The sequence below is a fragment of the Lactuca sativa genome, chromosome 6, assembly GCF_002870075.4.
Source record: "Lactuca sativa cultivar Salinas chromosome 6, Lsat_Salinas_v11, whole genome shotgun sequence".
NCBI lineage: Eukaryota > Viridiplantae > Streptophyta > Magnoliopsida > Asterales > Asteraceae > Lactuca > Lactuca sativa.
The window spans coordinates 188,329,617-188,346,186 of record NC_056628.2 but is presented as its reverse complement, the minus strand read 5'-3'; the positions used below and the strand labels follow the sequence as shown (position 1 = coordinate 188,346,186).

Sequence of the window (16,570 nt, the reverse complement as noted above, 5' to 3'; positions counted from 1 at the left end):
TATTTCATTCACTGTTGTTCATTGCTCCTATATTGCCGATTGAAGTCACAGAATCTCGCAAACCAAAAAGTTTATTTTTGATTATCTTCATGGCGATTGAACACTCTTATGTTCTGGTGTATCTTACAATTCTTGATTTCTATTTGATTTTGGTCTTGCTCTTGATTTTTGGTCTTCAAATCGATTGTGTTTGACCTAATCGATTTTGTTCTCGAGTTTTTATAACAATGTTAAGTATGATGAATCGATTATAACAATTTTGTTTTGAGAACCGGTGAAGAACAGAGGAACATGGTGTTGGATTTGATTGAAAATAGCTTGTTTGATCTTGAAATCTATTTGAGAAAATCAACTTTGTGTTTATTGGGGTCCGTATGAACGGGTAGGATCTTTTGCAATCATATTATGAATCAAAATCAATGGTTATTGGAGAATATCGATAGCCTTGAGTTTGTATTTCGGAATCAAGTTCTATTTCAAGACTGATTGCTAACTGGAACGAAAGGCTGATTTGAAATTGGATTACATTCAGAACTGTCTTGATGCCCTGTTCGCATTGCCAAGTAGGTATATTGATAGGGGCTTGATACAATCAGGACGAACGAATGAAAGTCAAAATTGGTTTGAAAATCTCACCTGCGAACGATTGAAATCGAATCTTACTGGGAACGAATGAAATTGGAATTGGAACTCAATTGGAAGAACACCAGTCAAGGCAAAAAGTCAAAATTGACTATTGGAGGTGAACCACGAACGAACCTGGAATGATTTAGTGTTTGCGTGTTTGTGCTAGAAACGAAAAACGAACGAAATTGACTGTGATATGGGTGTTTCATGAACTGCAAACGAATCAATCTCAATTGGGACGAACATTGGTCAACAGAAAAGTCAAGATCGGTGTGAAATCCTTATCTGCAATCGGAAGCGAACCTATGATTGGGTTCGTTTGTCAGCCCTTGGAACGAAAGTAATTGGAACGAAAAAGGGGAGGACCGAAAGCGAACTTGTGGTTCGGCTCGGCTAAGGTTTCGCTCCTTGTTCGCATCATGATGTACCTGGAACAAACTTAAGTTCGGTTGGCTGCTCTTGGAACGAAAGCACTTGGAAGAAAGAAGGACCGAAAGCGAAAGGTGATTCGCCTGATGAAGCTTGGAACGGACCTGGAAGCGAATGTCTCAAATGGAAACGTATGGAACCGAACGCTCGGTTGGGTTCGCTTCGGGTGTATAATTAACGATCTTGGAATGAAGTTAGATTCAATCGCTTGTGCTCGGAACGAAAGTAGATGAAACTAATTAGAGTCATATTTGTAGGTTCGTCTGTGACCATTCGTTTAAAATCACCATTCCAGTCGCATCCTTTTATCAGGTTTCAAATGATGAAGATAACTCAAAGTTTCACACTTGGTCCCTGCAACTTCAAGAACTTGACGATCTGGTCCCTACACTTTTCATGCTTTGGAGATTTTGGACCAATTCCAGATTTTGTTGCAAATAAAGGGGTTTATTGGTGCATGATTACGATTTCAGCCCCTGAGTTTCTGGAAAGTGATAATTTCAGCCCATTTTCGAGAAAGTTTACAATTTTAAGGGCTGGTGAACAGTTTTGGATTTTTCAACGCTCATCTTTTTTCATGAACAGCAAAATAAAGATTCCATCAAGTCTTGGCGGTTCGGAAAGTCGTTTTTCGTGATAACATCAAATTTTCACGATTTTTTCGGATTTTATACTTCATTTTGTATATCTTTTTGTCGCTGGGGAGCTTAGTAAATTTTTATCCATTCAAGATCATTCTCATGACCATTTGAAGACTTTATAATCATGTTTTTGATTATAAATCGGGGGAGAATTTGGTATGGCCATTCGAAATGGGATTTGTGACTTTTCAAAGTTGAAGATTTTTGATAAAGCTTATGGTAGAATTATGAAGGTAGCTTTTACAGCGGAAGTTCTTCATCGAGCTCTACTAAAACTTTTACAGAGAAGTATCCTTTACAGTGGAAGTTCTTTATCGAGCTCTGCTAAGGACTTGTTATATCTCCGACTTCTTGTATTTTCTCGATCAAGTGGCGTTACGAATCATAAAGTTTGGGTTTTTACATGATATTTTTTTGATGGCTTATATCATTAGCTTATTTGAAGATCATTGTGACTTGGAGGGGGAGCTCTTCAAAGACAAGAAGTGATTCGGTTTCTTTGTTCTGAAATGGGTTTTTATGGCGGGTTTGGTTTTCATGAAGATTCTTTGGGATTACATTCGAAAATGAAGTTTAAAGACATTACTTCAGTGCCTGATTTATATATCCTAGAGCCCGTGTTTGAAGACTATTGAAGAATCAAGATTCGTGGATTGCTTCATATATTCCTCGTTGCAGATCTTTTTATTTGCTAGATGCTTGTTTTGGAAGTTAAAGCATTGTCATCCATTCCATACTTTGAGGGGGAGATTGTAAGGTTTCAAAGCACTCCATGGATGATGGCAATGGGCCCCTTTGATGAATTCTAGGTTAAAAGCCCAAGACTTGTCTTTTCCCTATAAATAGTCATATATTATTCATAATTAGGGTTAAGAGAGTGAGGCAAAATGTAGCCTCCATGTTGTGAGGTTTCTTGTAGAGTTAGATTCTTATTTCTTAAGTGTAATTTATTCCTCATATTTGAATAAATCGAGTGATCATTCGACATAATCTTCATATTTGTGTTTGTTCTTATTTTCCGCATCTTGTTCATCAAATCTCAATTAGGGTTTTAATCCCAACAGGTCTTTTACCCCGATTATAGATTTATGGTCATGGTTTGGAACCCAATTGGTAATTGGGTGTCATTTTGATTTTTGACAGTTCGGGGAATCTATCAACTAGCAGCCAGAGATCGTCTGTGTGATTTGGCAGTGCGAGGTGCGTTTCCTTAGTAGGTTTAGTGGGTTGAAGGCACCAATGTTGGCCTATGGTTTAGATGTTAGGATGCTATATGTTTGTGCGACTTGTGCATGTATTGTATGATGGCATGATTACTGGGGCAGGGCCTGATGCCAGGTGGGGCCTGATGAGTATATTGAATGTTAGTTATAAGTACTTGTTTCTATGTTTACTAGGCAAGGCCCGATGTCGGGTGGGGCTCGCTGACTGTATGGTATGCTATAGTCTTTGTAATTATTGCATGTGTTAGTAAGGTTACGTCTATATATTTATATGATTATATGATTATGTGTGTATCAGGGAGGGCCTAATGTCAGGTGAGGCCTGGTGATTGACAGATCTATAATCCGAGCGGGGCTCGATGCTGAGCAAGGTTCGATGTCGGGCGGGGCCCGAGGCCGAGTGGGACTCGAGAGCAGGCGAGGCCCGATGGAGGGCGGGGACCAGTATGTGTTTTATGTATGTATGGTATGAGATATCTTAGGGAACTCACTAAGCTTTGTGCTTACGGTTTTCAGTTCATGTTTCAGGTACTTCAGTTCTCAAAATGGAAGAGCTCGAGATGATTGCAGAGCACACACTTTATGATCTGCATTTAGCTTTGTTCTAGGATTTATACTCTGATTGTAATGTATCGTTTTGAAACAACTAAAGGATGATACTACTTCTATATTTAAAATGAAATTTTATGTCAATATTTTTTGGGATATTACAAAAACGAGGAAGACCAGTGTTGTCCGAACTTGACATCCACAATAGGAGAAAAAAGAATTCAAGTTAGTTGATTTTAACCCTTAATTATTAACCCATAAACTTAAATTAAGTTTAGGATCTATATTTTTGATTCGAACTTTGAAGAGGGATGTTGTAATAAAATTCAAATCTATTTTAGGTAGGTAAAACATTTACCAATTTCAATCTCATGAAACTCCTAGATCTTTGAGATTCATTGAACTATTCAATGATATGTTTAATCTCGATTATGCTCTCACTTTTGTGACTGGGATGCCGATGATCACAAACGAGATGTGAATAACCATGCACATTAGCTTGGTACTCTCGATATCATTTATCATCTAATCAATGTGCCAGTTAGCCATACATGCTCCATTAACCAATGATAATTTACGAGACACCCATTTCCACCTTTTATTAGTCCATATTAGTGTGTCGGTTAACCACACACGCTCCACTAACGACTTATATAAAGTGCAATGTGCAATTTCATGCATTTGCATCAAATTCACATTTTTACTAAAGTAACTAAGATTCGGAATTTTATAAAACATTTAGTTACTTCACTAATTCAAGTATACTTATTAATGAGAATTATTTTTCCTATCGAACCCGTTCGGCTAATGACGCTCCACCAATAAGGGAAGCGGTGGGTGAGAGTGGACACCCATTCAACTACCATTTTATAGGCAGTTTTCTTATACCCCCTTATAGAATCGGCTTCGTGAATGAGACTTACTAGCGGTTTGACCGACTTATCTTATACATATAATAAATAATAAATATTTAATTTTACATATAGTATAAGGTGTATTTAAAACATTTCAAAATATTAGGTTTAATTACTAAATTTCTAAAATAAAAACAATTTAAATTTAAAATTAAAATGAAACGAAATGATTTAATAACTATTTATTAATTAAACATTTAATTAATTTATTAAATCAATTTTAGGAGTATCCATTAAATTAATCAACCTAATTTAACCTAATCCTCCCCCTAATTATTTTTCCAAAATATGGGAGGGATCAATTAAATCTTGCAAATATCTTAATTAATCAAATAAGGAAATAATTGTTAAAAATAAGAAATTCCACCATATTTAGTAATTTTCGGAAATATGGAATGGATTAAACAAATCTTTCAGTTATCTAGTTAATCAAATAAGGAGATAATTATCAAAAATAAGAAATCCCACCAAAACCCTAACTTCCATAATTTGGCAAATCTTGGGGAGGAAGGCAAGGATTTCAATATTTGCCATATATTCAAAAATCCATAGGGTTAGGAAACCCTACATTTTCGAAATTACAAGGCCAAAGGAAAGGGTTCAAACCCTTATGCAAATTTTCGAAAACTAGTGCTAGGAAATCCTAATTTTCGAAAACCCTAATTTCAATGGTTTTAATTGTCATAAAATCTAATTGTCAAGTTCAACCAATTGCATCATATTCAATAGAAAACAATCTTAGGCTCTGATACCACTGATGGATTTTAAGCAAAACATACAATCCTATGTGTGCATGCAGCCCTAATTAAAGATCTATATTTAAACTAATTGCACATACAATAATGAACAACAAAGTATAAACCCTAGATCCATAGTGTATAACCAAGATTCACATAGTAAAGAGTTATGAAACAAACCTTTCAGATTGTTATTGTAACAATCTTGAATCCTTGCTTGAAAGACTTTTGGTAGCAAGCACCACAAGTGTCGCGCCTCTAATGGTTCACAAACAAACTCAAGCAACCAAGGAATACTATATATATATATATATATATATATATATATATATATATATATATATATATATATATATATATATAGAGAGAGAGAGAGAGAGAGAGAGAGAGAGAGGAATAGATCAAAATTTCAGCCAATGTACTTAGAAAGAAGGCATAGACGAAATTCAACCCTAAGAAGGGTTTATATAGGTGTTAGGAAGGTATTGGATAAGACGGTATCTCCAAGATAACCCTAATCCTTTAATTTCCTCCCTAAGGCATCCAACGCACCCTTAGAGCCCAAGAAAACCCTAGAGACACTCTAGATTTCGTTTCCCCCTCTTTAGGGAGGTTCTAGAATTGTCCAATGCTTCAACTAAGTCCATGCACATTTAATTAATTCGTTTAACCCCAAAATTAATTCCAAGTTAATTTCTGATTAAATATTAATTAAACATTACAATTTCTAATTAATATATTATTTTCATAATACATTAATAAACCATTTATTTTTATTTCTAATTAATTTATTAAGCAAGTAATAAATTAATAAATCATTCTTCTCTAAAAGCCATCCTATTCAATTGCCAGATTTGAAGGCAACCCTTAAGAATTGTGATACTATCAATTAAAGTATATACCAACTATAGTTATGGGCTTAGATGCCTAATCCAACAATGTTTCTTGTAATTAACACATATTTTGATATTATCTTCAAAAAACAATTGACAAAAACAATAAAAAAAATCATAGTATTAATAAAAAAATATGTTAAAAGATGAATAATTGTGATTCCTTTCTGTCATTATTTGATTCAATTTTTGTTTGAGTGCAACAAAACCCAACCCTTTAGGATATCCTTCTGATTCCTCAACTGCCTTTTTCATAGTCTGTTCAAATATTTGATTAAATTCTTACTGCCTTTCATATATTATATGCTTTTCCAGCATAACATTCTTTATTATCAAATTTCTGACCATTCACTGCTTTGCCAACATTCTAGAAATTAACAAACCCAAAATATTTGAGCAAGTTCATGAGTAGGTGCAAGAAGCAAAGCCCGACACTCGAGTACATTGAAATCGAGTTGTTGAAGGATACCAAAGGAAAAAAGTTGCAGTCATTCTTATTCCTGGTTGAACTTGTTGGATGATGTCAACACCCTTGTAAAATGGGGATATTCCTATTTGCTCAATTTCAAATGGGAAACCTATAAATGGTCATATTTGAATGTAGTTAAAGGGTGTATTGATGTGTTGTGTGAAATATTAAACAAATATGATTACCATATGCCCTGTGAACATAAAATATATATATATATATATATATATATATATATATATATATATATATATATATATATATATATATATATATATATATATATATATAATATGAAACAAATGTGCTGAAGGATACCATACACGTACACTATAATTGACAAATTTTGGTCGGTATGTGAACATAAAAAAAATAATATGAACATATCACTATGACAAATAGATATAAAAAAAAAGAGATAACTTACCATGTTATTACCAGTAGTGGGAAGGAAACTATCGTCACCATTTTTAGTCATCTTTGCATTTGTAGGATCAATACTAGATAACAATGGTGAAGCTCTTTCCCAGTAATTTTATCTCCGATAATTTCATATTTTATTTAAGTTATTTTTGTAGGCATTATAAAAAAATAATGATGACCAAGGTAAATAAACCATAGAAAAGCATACTTTCCTTTAATGTGTAAATCTGGCCCATGTCTTATTTCACTTATTTTCTCCATGCATTAGAACATTTTAAATCAAATAAGATAACAATTATGTTATTTGCTATTTCCATCGTTAATAGCCGATTGAAACTGACAAAAAGAGAAATTGAAGCTTTGGGGAGCGATTCCCCTTTGCCAAACGCCAAAATGGCCTTTCAAAATCTAAAAGAGCTTGAACATGTGGTACTGTAACTGAAACAAAAACAATGGTGAATAACAAATAACATTGTCCAATCGTGAAGGAGAAGGGTTCCTCTTTTTCTGTAATGGAGATAAATGTTGCCCATCAACCAAGCTCCTCATAAAAAGAATTGAATCAATTCAAACAACTGGTTATTAGTTTAAACAATACGTATAAATAAACAAACATGAAGTTAGGTGGCAAACCACAACAGCTTAATATGCAAACACAACGAAATCAAGCCTAATTAAAGACAAATCATTATAAGTGCTGAAGAAGGTGAAAAATGTAAGATTCTTAAGTTGCAAATTTGATAACTCTTCTAAAATTTTAATAAATGTATTATTGTTATTCTGATATGTTAATCACATAAAAGATCCAAAAAGTTATCAAAGTTCTACATAATACACCTAAATTTCCCTCTTTAGCTAACTGGGAATCGAATTTTGCACTTATAACATATATAAACAAATTCTATAATAAGTTATTAGGCTTCAACACTATAATTTCAAATTTGTTATTTAAGGTACTTTATAAAATACAATACTCTAAAACTAAAAATCTCACACATCATGCGTCAATAGGTTATAAGTTCTTACAATGAAGATGACGTCTTTTCTTGGAAACTAGTAGTAGAATTTGCTGTTTTTGTTGGTATTCTAATGATAACTATAAACATATATACAAACAGTTGGTGGGTAAACCCCTAAAAAGGAAAAATTTAAGAAGGGAGAAGGAAGAGATATACCTTTTGCCGAATCAAAAATAGGGAAGAAATTATGGCTCGGATAATGTTATCTGAAAACTGAAGTTTGAAGCGATTTGTGACGAGGGAACCCTTTGCCGAAGAACTCATCTGTGGGTTAACATATAGAAGCAAAAAAGAAACACAGACGTAACCCAATAGAAACAATAAACAAAGAAAATTACCAAATTCAGGTTGAAGTGTACTTCAAATAGTGCAGCGACGGACACCACGATGACTATCATTTTTCTGACTTATCTAATCGGAAACTTTCACCTTCATCTCAACCACCACCTAATCGCTCCGGTCCTTCTTCTTCAACTCCCATTATTTTATCAGCATTTCCATCGTCCATATATTTATCTACAATTAAACCCTAAAATCGACATGGTCCACATGGAGATTGGGTGAACGACGATAAACACAGTTGCATAATCCCAAACACCGAAAGTTGAGGAGACTGGTAGTGATGATGAAGACGATACGGATTTTCCTTCCGATAGGAGTTAAAGAGAAGGAGATGAATGACGGCGGATAGGGTAAAGGTGGCCAACTCCAAAATCGATAAAAAAAAAAAAAAAAAAAAAAGCAGTGTTTAACACATGTAAGGACACCAATCTTATTATTATTGGCTTATACGGACAGTAGATTTTAAGTGCAGAAAATAAATGGGAAAAAGCTAAAGCGCAAACGTAAACAAGGCCACATGAGGGTAAGGAGACGAAAGGGCTAGCTTATTATTTTAAAAAAAGTTGTAGACCAATATGAACCATTTACTGTTCCTAATGGGGCTTTTAAATATATATATATATATATATATATATATATATATATATATATATATATATATATATATATATATATATATATATATATATATATATATATATATATATATATATATATATGAGACGGCGTATAAATGGTTAGGTTAATATGAGACGGCGTAATTTTGTGAGACCGTGAGACGCATTTTTTTTATTTATTTTTATTTTTTTAAATTAATTCAAGTTCCGAAAATAATATTTAAAAAAAGAATTTTTTGATTTTTCCATTTATTTTGCATTTTAAAATTATTTTTTAAAATATGTACAGTCTAATGTTCTATTAAAACATTTCACGTATTTTAAAAAAATGGAATTTTTTTTATTTTTTTTATTTATTTTTTATTTTTTTAGTTAATTCAAGTTCTGAAAATAATATTTAAAAAAAGAATTTTTAGATTTTTCCATTTATTTTGCATTTTAAAATTATTTTTTAGAATATTTCAGTGTAATATTCTATTAGAATATTTCATTTAGTTTTCAAAAAGAAAACAGGATTTTTTTAATTTTTTTTATTATTTTTATTTTTTTTAGTTAATTCAAGTTCCGAAAATAATATTTAAAAAAAGAATTTTTGGATTTTTTCATTTATTTTTCATTTTAAATTTGGTCTCACGATCTCACAAAATTAGAATAATCTCAAATGAAACTGAACATATATATATATATATATATATATATATATATATATATATATATATATATATATATATATATATAATTTTAAATTATTGAAATGTTGGCACTCTCTTATCCTCTTATAGCCTTGCCAAGTCCACCTAACCAATTGTCGAGCCACTGCCTATAGCGTTACCTTTGATTTAAAAGAAATTTTAGTGCATACCATGTTACAATAGACTTTATCCTGCAATCATACATAGAGCCATTGTCAGGACCGGTCCAATGTTTTTTACTACCCGGGGCAAGATAAAAAAATTATGCCCTTATATGTGTACCGTACAATAACAAAAACATTATATAAAAAATATAATAAAAAATACAATAATTTTTATAATCAAACAAATAATACAAACAAAACATACAAATTAAAATCACCTAAAACGATGTCTTCGTGCATTTTTTTGAAGCAAAAACATCTCTTATTTTACAATAATCAATATTTTGTAAAAAATCACTTTCAATACTTAAAATTGCTAATCCATTTAATCTTTTTTGACTCATGGTACTTCGGAGATACGATTTCAAAAGCTTCAATTTTGAAAAACTCCTTTCTGCGAAAGCAACCGTAACCGGCACCGTCAACAATATCCTATAAGCAACCAACACATTACGGAACATATCAATTCTTCTTGCATACTCCATTATTTGAATAGATGTCCAAGGACTTTCACTTTTGTAAGCTTCACCCGGCAACATTTTCTGCAAAATTTGTAACTCAATGAATAAACGATCTCCATCAATATCATAATCTTCACCATTTTTCAAATTGGACTCGAGATTTAAACAATATTTTTTTAATTCATCATCATCTAAAGAAACTAATTTGGAACCATCAAACAAAAAACCAAATATAGATTCAAAATATTGCATTTGTTCAAATCTATTTTTCAATTGAACAAGAGTCATATCTACAAGAATAATAAAATAATCTCTTTTAAATGCTTCTTGAGAAGATTGATGTTCTCTTTTGGTATTTGGAATTTCATCAAATTGTTTTTTTCTTTTAGAATTGCGTTTTTGAGTAAATTCGGGTTTAACTTTAACACTATTTGCTATTTCTTTTGCTTCACTAATAGCAAAGTCAAACCCATTTTCCGTATATCCTTCAAAATAATTAATTAATCCCTCTAAATTTTTTACAGCAACATCAAGAAGCATTTCTTTGGATTGTAACTTTTTACTTACCAAATTAATTTTGTACAAAATTTCATACCATATAACTAAACTTAAAATAAATTAAAAACTAGAAAATTCACCATTTACTAGTGAATCAGCATCTCTGCACACTTGTCCATTATCACTTATTAGAGATAATTTTTTTAAAGCTTTTCTTATTTGAGAAAATTGTGTTTTTATTGCTTTACCACATTCAATATGACTTTCCCAACGAGTAGCTAATAATGATTTAAGTGTTAGATCATCTATAAACTCAAGTAAGACACGCCATCTTTTTGTTGAATTAGAAAAAACATTATAAATTGTTTGACATGTACCAAAAAAAAGTTTTTGCTTTTCGGCAAGAATTTGCCATATCACACAAAACTAAATTTAAACTATGACATCCACAAGGCTTATTAAAAGCTCTATTATTTATATCAAGCAACCGTTTTTGAACACCTTGGTGTTTACCTTTCATATTCGCCCCATTATCATACCCTTGACCACGAACATAGTTAATATCCAAATCAAGAGATTTTAGGGCATCTTGTAAAACATTAAAAAGACCTAAACCGGATGTATCTTCTACAAATAAAAATTCTACAAAAAGCTCTTCTACTTTTAACGGAACACTTTCCAAATCTACACATCTTATAATTAAAGTCATTTGTTCTTGGTGACTTGCATCCGGAGTGCAATCAAGAATAACAGAAAAATATTTTGCATTTTTGATTTTTTTTAAAAATTGCACTTTTTACCTCAGATGCTAACATTTCAATTAATTCATTTTGAATTTTATGACTAAGATAATGATTATGTGTGTTTCTTTGTCTTTAATCATTCGAAAATGTTCTTTCATTACCGGATCCCACTCCGCAATCGATTCAATTACACTTAAAAAATTGTCATTTGAGTTTTCATAAATTTTTTCATTTGTACCACGAAAAGCCAAGTTATTTTTTGCTAAACATTTTACAACAGAAATAATTTTAACCATAACTTCTTTCCAATGTTCGGTATCTTTTTTTATCATTTCTTGAATTTCTTTGTCAATTGTTTCATTTTTATTTAACCTAATCCGTGTTTCAGTCCATGTTCTTAAATTAATCATATGGTCAGAACTATTTTCATGTTGTTTTAATGTTTCACTAAGATGCTTCCAATCTTTAATTCCTTCTGTTGCCAAGTTACTTTTAGTTCGAATTGTTTTAAAAAGCTTACAACAAAAACAAAAAACCTTATCAAGCTCTTTTGAATACACTAACCATTTTCTATCATAAAAATCACCATTTTTTAATTTACGAATAAAAAAATCACATGAAAAATGTCTACCAAATGAATCTTTTGGAAAAACTGTATTGGCATCAATTTCTCTCTTAGGTCCTTTTTCTATTAGTAAATCTTTCATTTTAGAATCTATATCACCCCATACTCTAGGATCAAAGATATTAAAGTCACTTGGTTTATCTTTATCAACAAAATCATTGTTTTCAAAATCATTAGGAATTTCAACCGAATCATTGGAAGTACTAGGTGGGTTATTAATTTGATCATTAGAATTATTTTTATTACCATTTTGATTCGTAACTAAAAATTTATTCAAAGACCCTCTTAATTGATTAGTCTCTTCTTGTTCTTTTTTCTTTCGTTTTCTATTTTGGGCACCTGATGGCTATTTTCGGGGAAGCATATTAAAAAGGCAACAAATATAGTTATAAAAGCTAAGCAAAGAAAGATACAACTTGACCAAATTGTATGAAATAAGGCTTCTGCAGTTCTGCTACTTCTAGTCAACAATGTCAAAAATATTGCTCCTGCTTCACATTACATAAATAATAACAAAAGTAGTTTAGACAACAATTATTGAATAATGAACACAAAACAAATTTCAAAATTAAACTCACCAAATCTTATTGTTGAATGTTGAAACAATGGAGAAATCTGAATTGTATCAGATTCAATTTCTGAAAAACTGAAACTGAAATATAAAATAGAAACTCTTAGAGAAGCAATTAACCAAATTTTTTCTAAACCATAAACAAACTTAAATAAACAAAGATTTCAAGTTTTAACTTACCCAAATATAATTTGATGATTTCTAAAACAGCAAAATCAAATATAAACACAAACAAAAGACAAATCTGATTACCTGTAATGAAACAGAGACGAAATTAGGTGAACATATTTTTAAATAACCAACAAACAAATCAGATGAATAAGAAATTGAGCGGATTTTAGAAACAAACTTAAAAAAAATATGACCTCTTGGAGAACAAATCAGATATATGCAACATAAATCACTAAATCAGATTTCTAAAACAATCAAAGGAACCTAAATAAACACATATTTCAAGTTAAAACTTACCAAATATGATTTGATGATTCCTGAAACAATAATATCACGTACAAATACAAGAGATGGGAAATTTGACTTCCTGTAATGAAATAGATAAGAAATTAGGTTACCCAATTCTAAAATAGACAACTAGAAAACGAAGCAGATGACTAAGAAATCAAACAGATTGAATAAACTAACCCAAATCGTTGCCCTAACTTTTAAAATAACCAAATCGATGATAAATCGGACTAAATCACAGCTTTGCGTTTGAAGACTAAACTGAATCGGAGAATCAGGTATGTAAAAAGAGTAAAATCAATTCGACTGGAAGGAAACGAAAGCAAAACCTGAAAACCTGTTCTTCCTTTTTATATGGGAGAGTGGAGACGTATTGATTTCTCCCATCAAACCCGACGCCAACGAGATTCTAGGCATTAGACACGAAACGTTTGGTTTTTCTAGGAGCACTAAACGTATGGCAATTGGGGCGCCTTCTTTCTTTCTTTCTGCCACCGTCCTCTCACTTTCTTTCTCTCATCGTCATATGCAGATTTTTGGGGTAAGTTTTTGGGCCGATTTTATATATATTATACATATGTAGCTGGACTTCTTTGATGCCCAGTCCCAGCCCAATACATGGGCGACTTGGGCTTAGGCCCAGGGCAACAAATAATTGGGGGCATCAAAGAAGTCCAGCTACATATGTATAATATATATAAAATCGGCCCAAAAACTTAACCCGAAAATCTGCATACGACGATGAGAGAAAGAAAGCGAGAGGACGGTGGCAGAAAGAAAGAAAGAAGGCGCGCCAATTGCCAAACGTTTAGTGCTCCTAGAAAAACCAAATGTTTCGTGTCTAATGCCTAGAATCCCGTTGGCGTCGGGTTTGATGGGAGAAATCAATACGTCTCCACTCTCCCGTATAAAAAGGAAGAATAGGTTTTCAGGTTTTGCTTTCGTTTCCTTCCAGTCGAATTGATTTTACTCTTTTTACATACTTGATTCTCCGATTCAGTTTAGTCTTCAAACGCAAAGCTGTGATTTAGTCCGATTTATCATCGATTTGGTTATTTTAAAAGTTAGGGCAGCGATTTGGGTTATTTTATTCAATATGTTTGATTTCTTAGTCATCTGCTTCGTTTTCTAGTTGTCTATTTTAGAATCGGGTGACCTAATTTCTTATCTATTTCATTACAGGAAGTCAAATTTCCCATCTCTTGTATTTGTACGTGATATTGTTGTGTGATATTGTTGTTTCAGGAATCATCAAATCATATTTGGTAAGTTTTAACTTGAAATTTGTGTTTATTTAGGTTCCTTTGATTGTTTTAGAAATCTGATTTAGTGATTTATGTTGCATATATCTGATTTATTCTCCAAGAGTTCATATTTTTTTTAAGTTTGTTTCTAAAATCTGCTCAATTTCTTATTCATCTGATTTGTTTGTTGGTTATTTAAAAATATGTTCACCTAATTTCGTCTCTGTTTCATTACAGGTAATCAGATTTGTCTTTTGTTTGTGTTTATATTTGATTTTGCTATTTTAGAAATCATCAAATTATATTTGGGTAAGTTCACTACAAGAAAAGACCCTTTTACGATGCGCAAACCACGACACTCCTTGATTTATGTTACGCAAAAGCGTGTGACATTAAAAGAGTGTCATCTCTTAAAAAATTTAAGGATTTAGGTCGCGCATTATTGCGTGCCCTTAAATTAGTGTCTAACTAAAAAACACGGAGGGCACCTATACTAAAATGTGTGTCGTCTAAGGATGCCGCTTTATAAATTTTAATGGAACGTGTGTTTTCCAACCTTTGATAGCTAAGCGGGAACGAAATCCTGAAAAATTAGAAAACTCCGCCTTTTTCTCATCTTCCTTCGTTTCTACTTTTCTCTTTTCCATGGTTTGGCTTAATGAAGCTCTGTAAATTCCATGAGTTATCGTTATGAAGTATGGAATGCAAAGCTTGATTCTCGTTTGTTTCTAATTTCCCATAGATAAATCAAAACAACACACAGACGAAGAACCCTAAGTGCGTCTTCCTTCTTTGTAGTTAGCGGGAGGTCTTTTATTTTCTTCTAAAATCCCGATTCTCTCATTTTTTCTATCGACTTAGTACGTGCTAGGGTTTTTGGTGGTGATCGACGGGTACGAGACATAATAGAACAATTGAAGAGGCTATTACAAAGGGTTGAAATCGTATGGAATCGTTTGGAGATGATTGAGTTTAGCTTTCACCTTCGTCAAATTTTAAGTTGGAACAAGACTATTGAGATTGAGGTTTTTTTGCTCCCGAAAATAGACCTTACAAAATCATTACGATTGAGGGCTCTATGATGAAGAACTAGGGATTCTAAGCCCAGCAAGGTTTCCTCCTCTCCTTGAATTCATGTTTTCAAAACCTAAAAGGAAATTTAGGTTTTTATCTCCTATTTTAGAGTTATCTTTTTAAATCGTCTTGTTCCTTCACCCAGCTTGGCTATGGATTCCCGGTATGGCATCACAAACCTGCGACTTGGTTACTCTCGAGCCTACAAGGGTCGTTGAAACCCACAAGAATCTTACCACAAGGTTTCGTGACTACAGAGTGGTTGAGGTCGTGAACTTGTTATCCACTGCCAATGATGGAACCATGATGCATTTATCTACGCAAGTGAGTAATCAAATCTTAGTATAGTCATCAGTAATTTTTTTACGTTGTTTGTAAATCTTTTAAATCTTCTAAACACAATTGATGTTTTATTTCTCTACGCTCCTACAACCCAGGCTACCGCTTGTTATTTTTGGTTGCTTTGTTACTACATAAGACAACAACCTGGTAATATTTGAATAATTAATCACTACCTGTTTAGGGATACTTTTTGGTGAACACCAATTGTTTGATAAAATGCCCCAATGAGTGACTCTTGTGTTTTCTTGGACATAACAATGTTGTTGAGCCTCTTGAATCAACCCCTTTATTTGAGAAGTATTGCACATCTTGAGCATGTAGAATTTGCATATTCATTTCTTTTGGTAAAATCTTAAATGTATTTTTTTCTTCTTCCCTAATTGTTGTTTGATTTGCTGTGTTTCAGTTGTTGAACTTGTTAGATGTGATCATTGACTATGCTGAAAGCAAGCAAGTTCCTGCTCCTGAAGAATCACATGTTCAGATATCCACTACATAGAAAAGGGAGAGACTATTTTTGTCTGGATAAGCAAACAAGCTCCTGCTCCTGAAGAATCACATATGAGACATGAGTTAGCCTCTGAAGAATCACCTGTTTAGATGTGATCATTGACAATGCGGAAAGCAAGCAACCAAATAAAAGGAGTTATAACCTTGGAAATGAGTTATAACCTTGTAGTGGATGCTTGAAAAAGACAAGGTCAAAACTAATATGATACACAAATTACGTGTTGCATCTAACAAGTCCTTTAACTTCACCTTTTGCTTTGGAGTTCTATCACCACTACAAACAAGTGAAGTATGTTTCTATCTC

General features: G+C 32.4%; 1 long non-coding RNA gene across 1 annotated transcript; it reads right to left on the bottom strand.

The window, feature by feature from the left end:
• Window positions 1-7,257: 7,257 nt before the first annotated feature.
• On the bottom strand, window positions 7,258-8,636 carry LOC111877424 (uncharacterized). The gene is made up of 2 exons (XR_002845402.3): window positions 8,081-8,636; window positions 7,258-8,001 (listed from the first exon to the last, which is right to left on the bottom strand). It is a non-coding gene; the product is annotated as an uncharacterized LOC111877424 (long non-coding RNA).
• Between the last annotated feature and the right edge of the window lie 7,934 nt (window positions 8,637-16,570).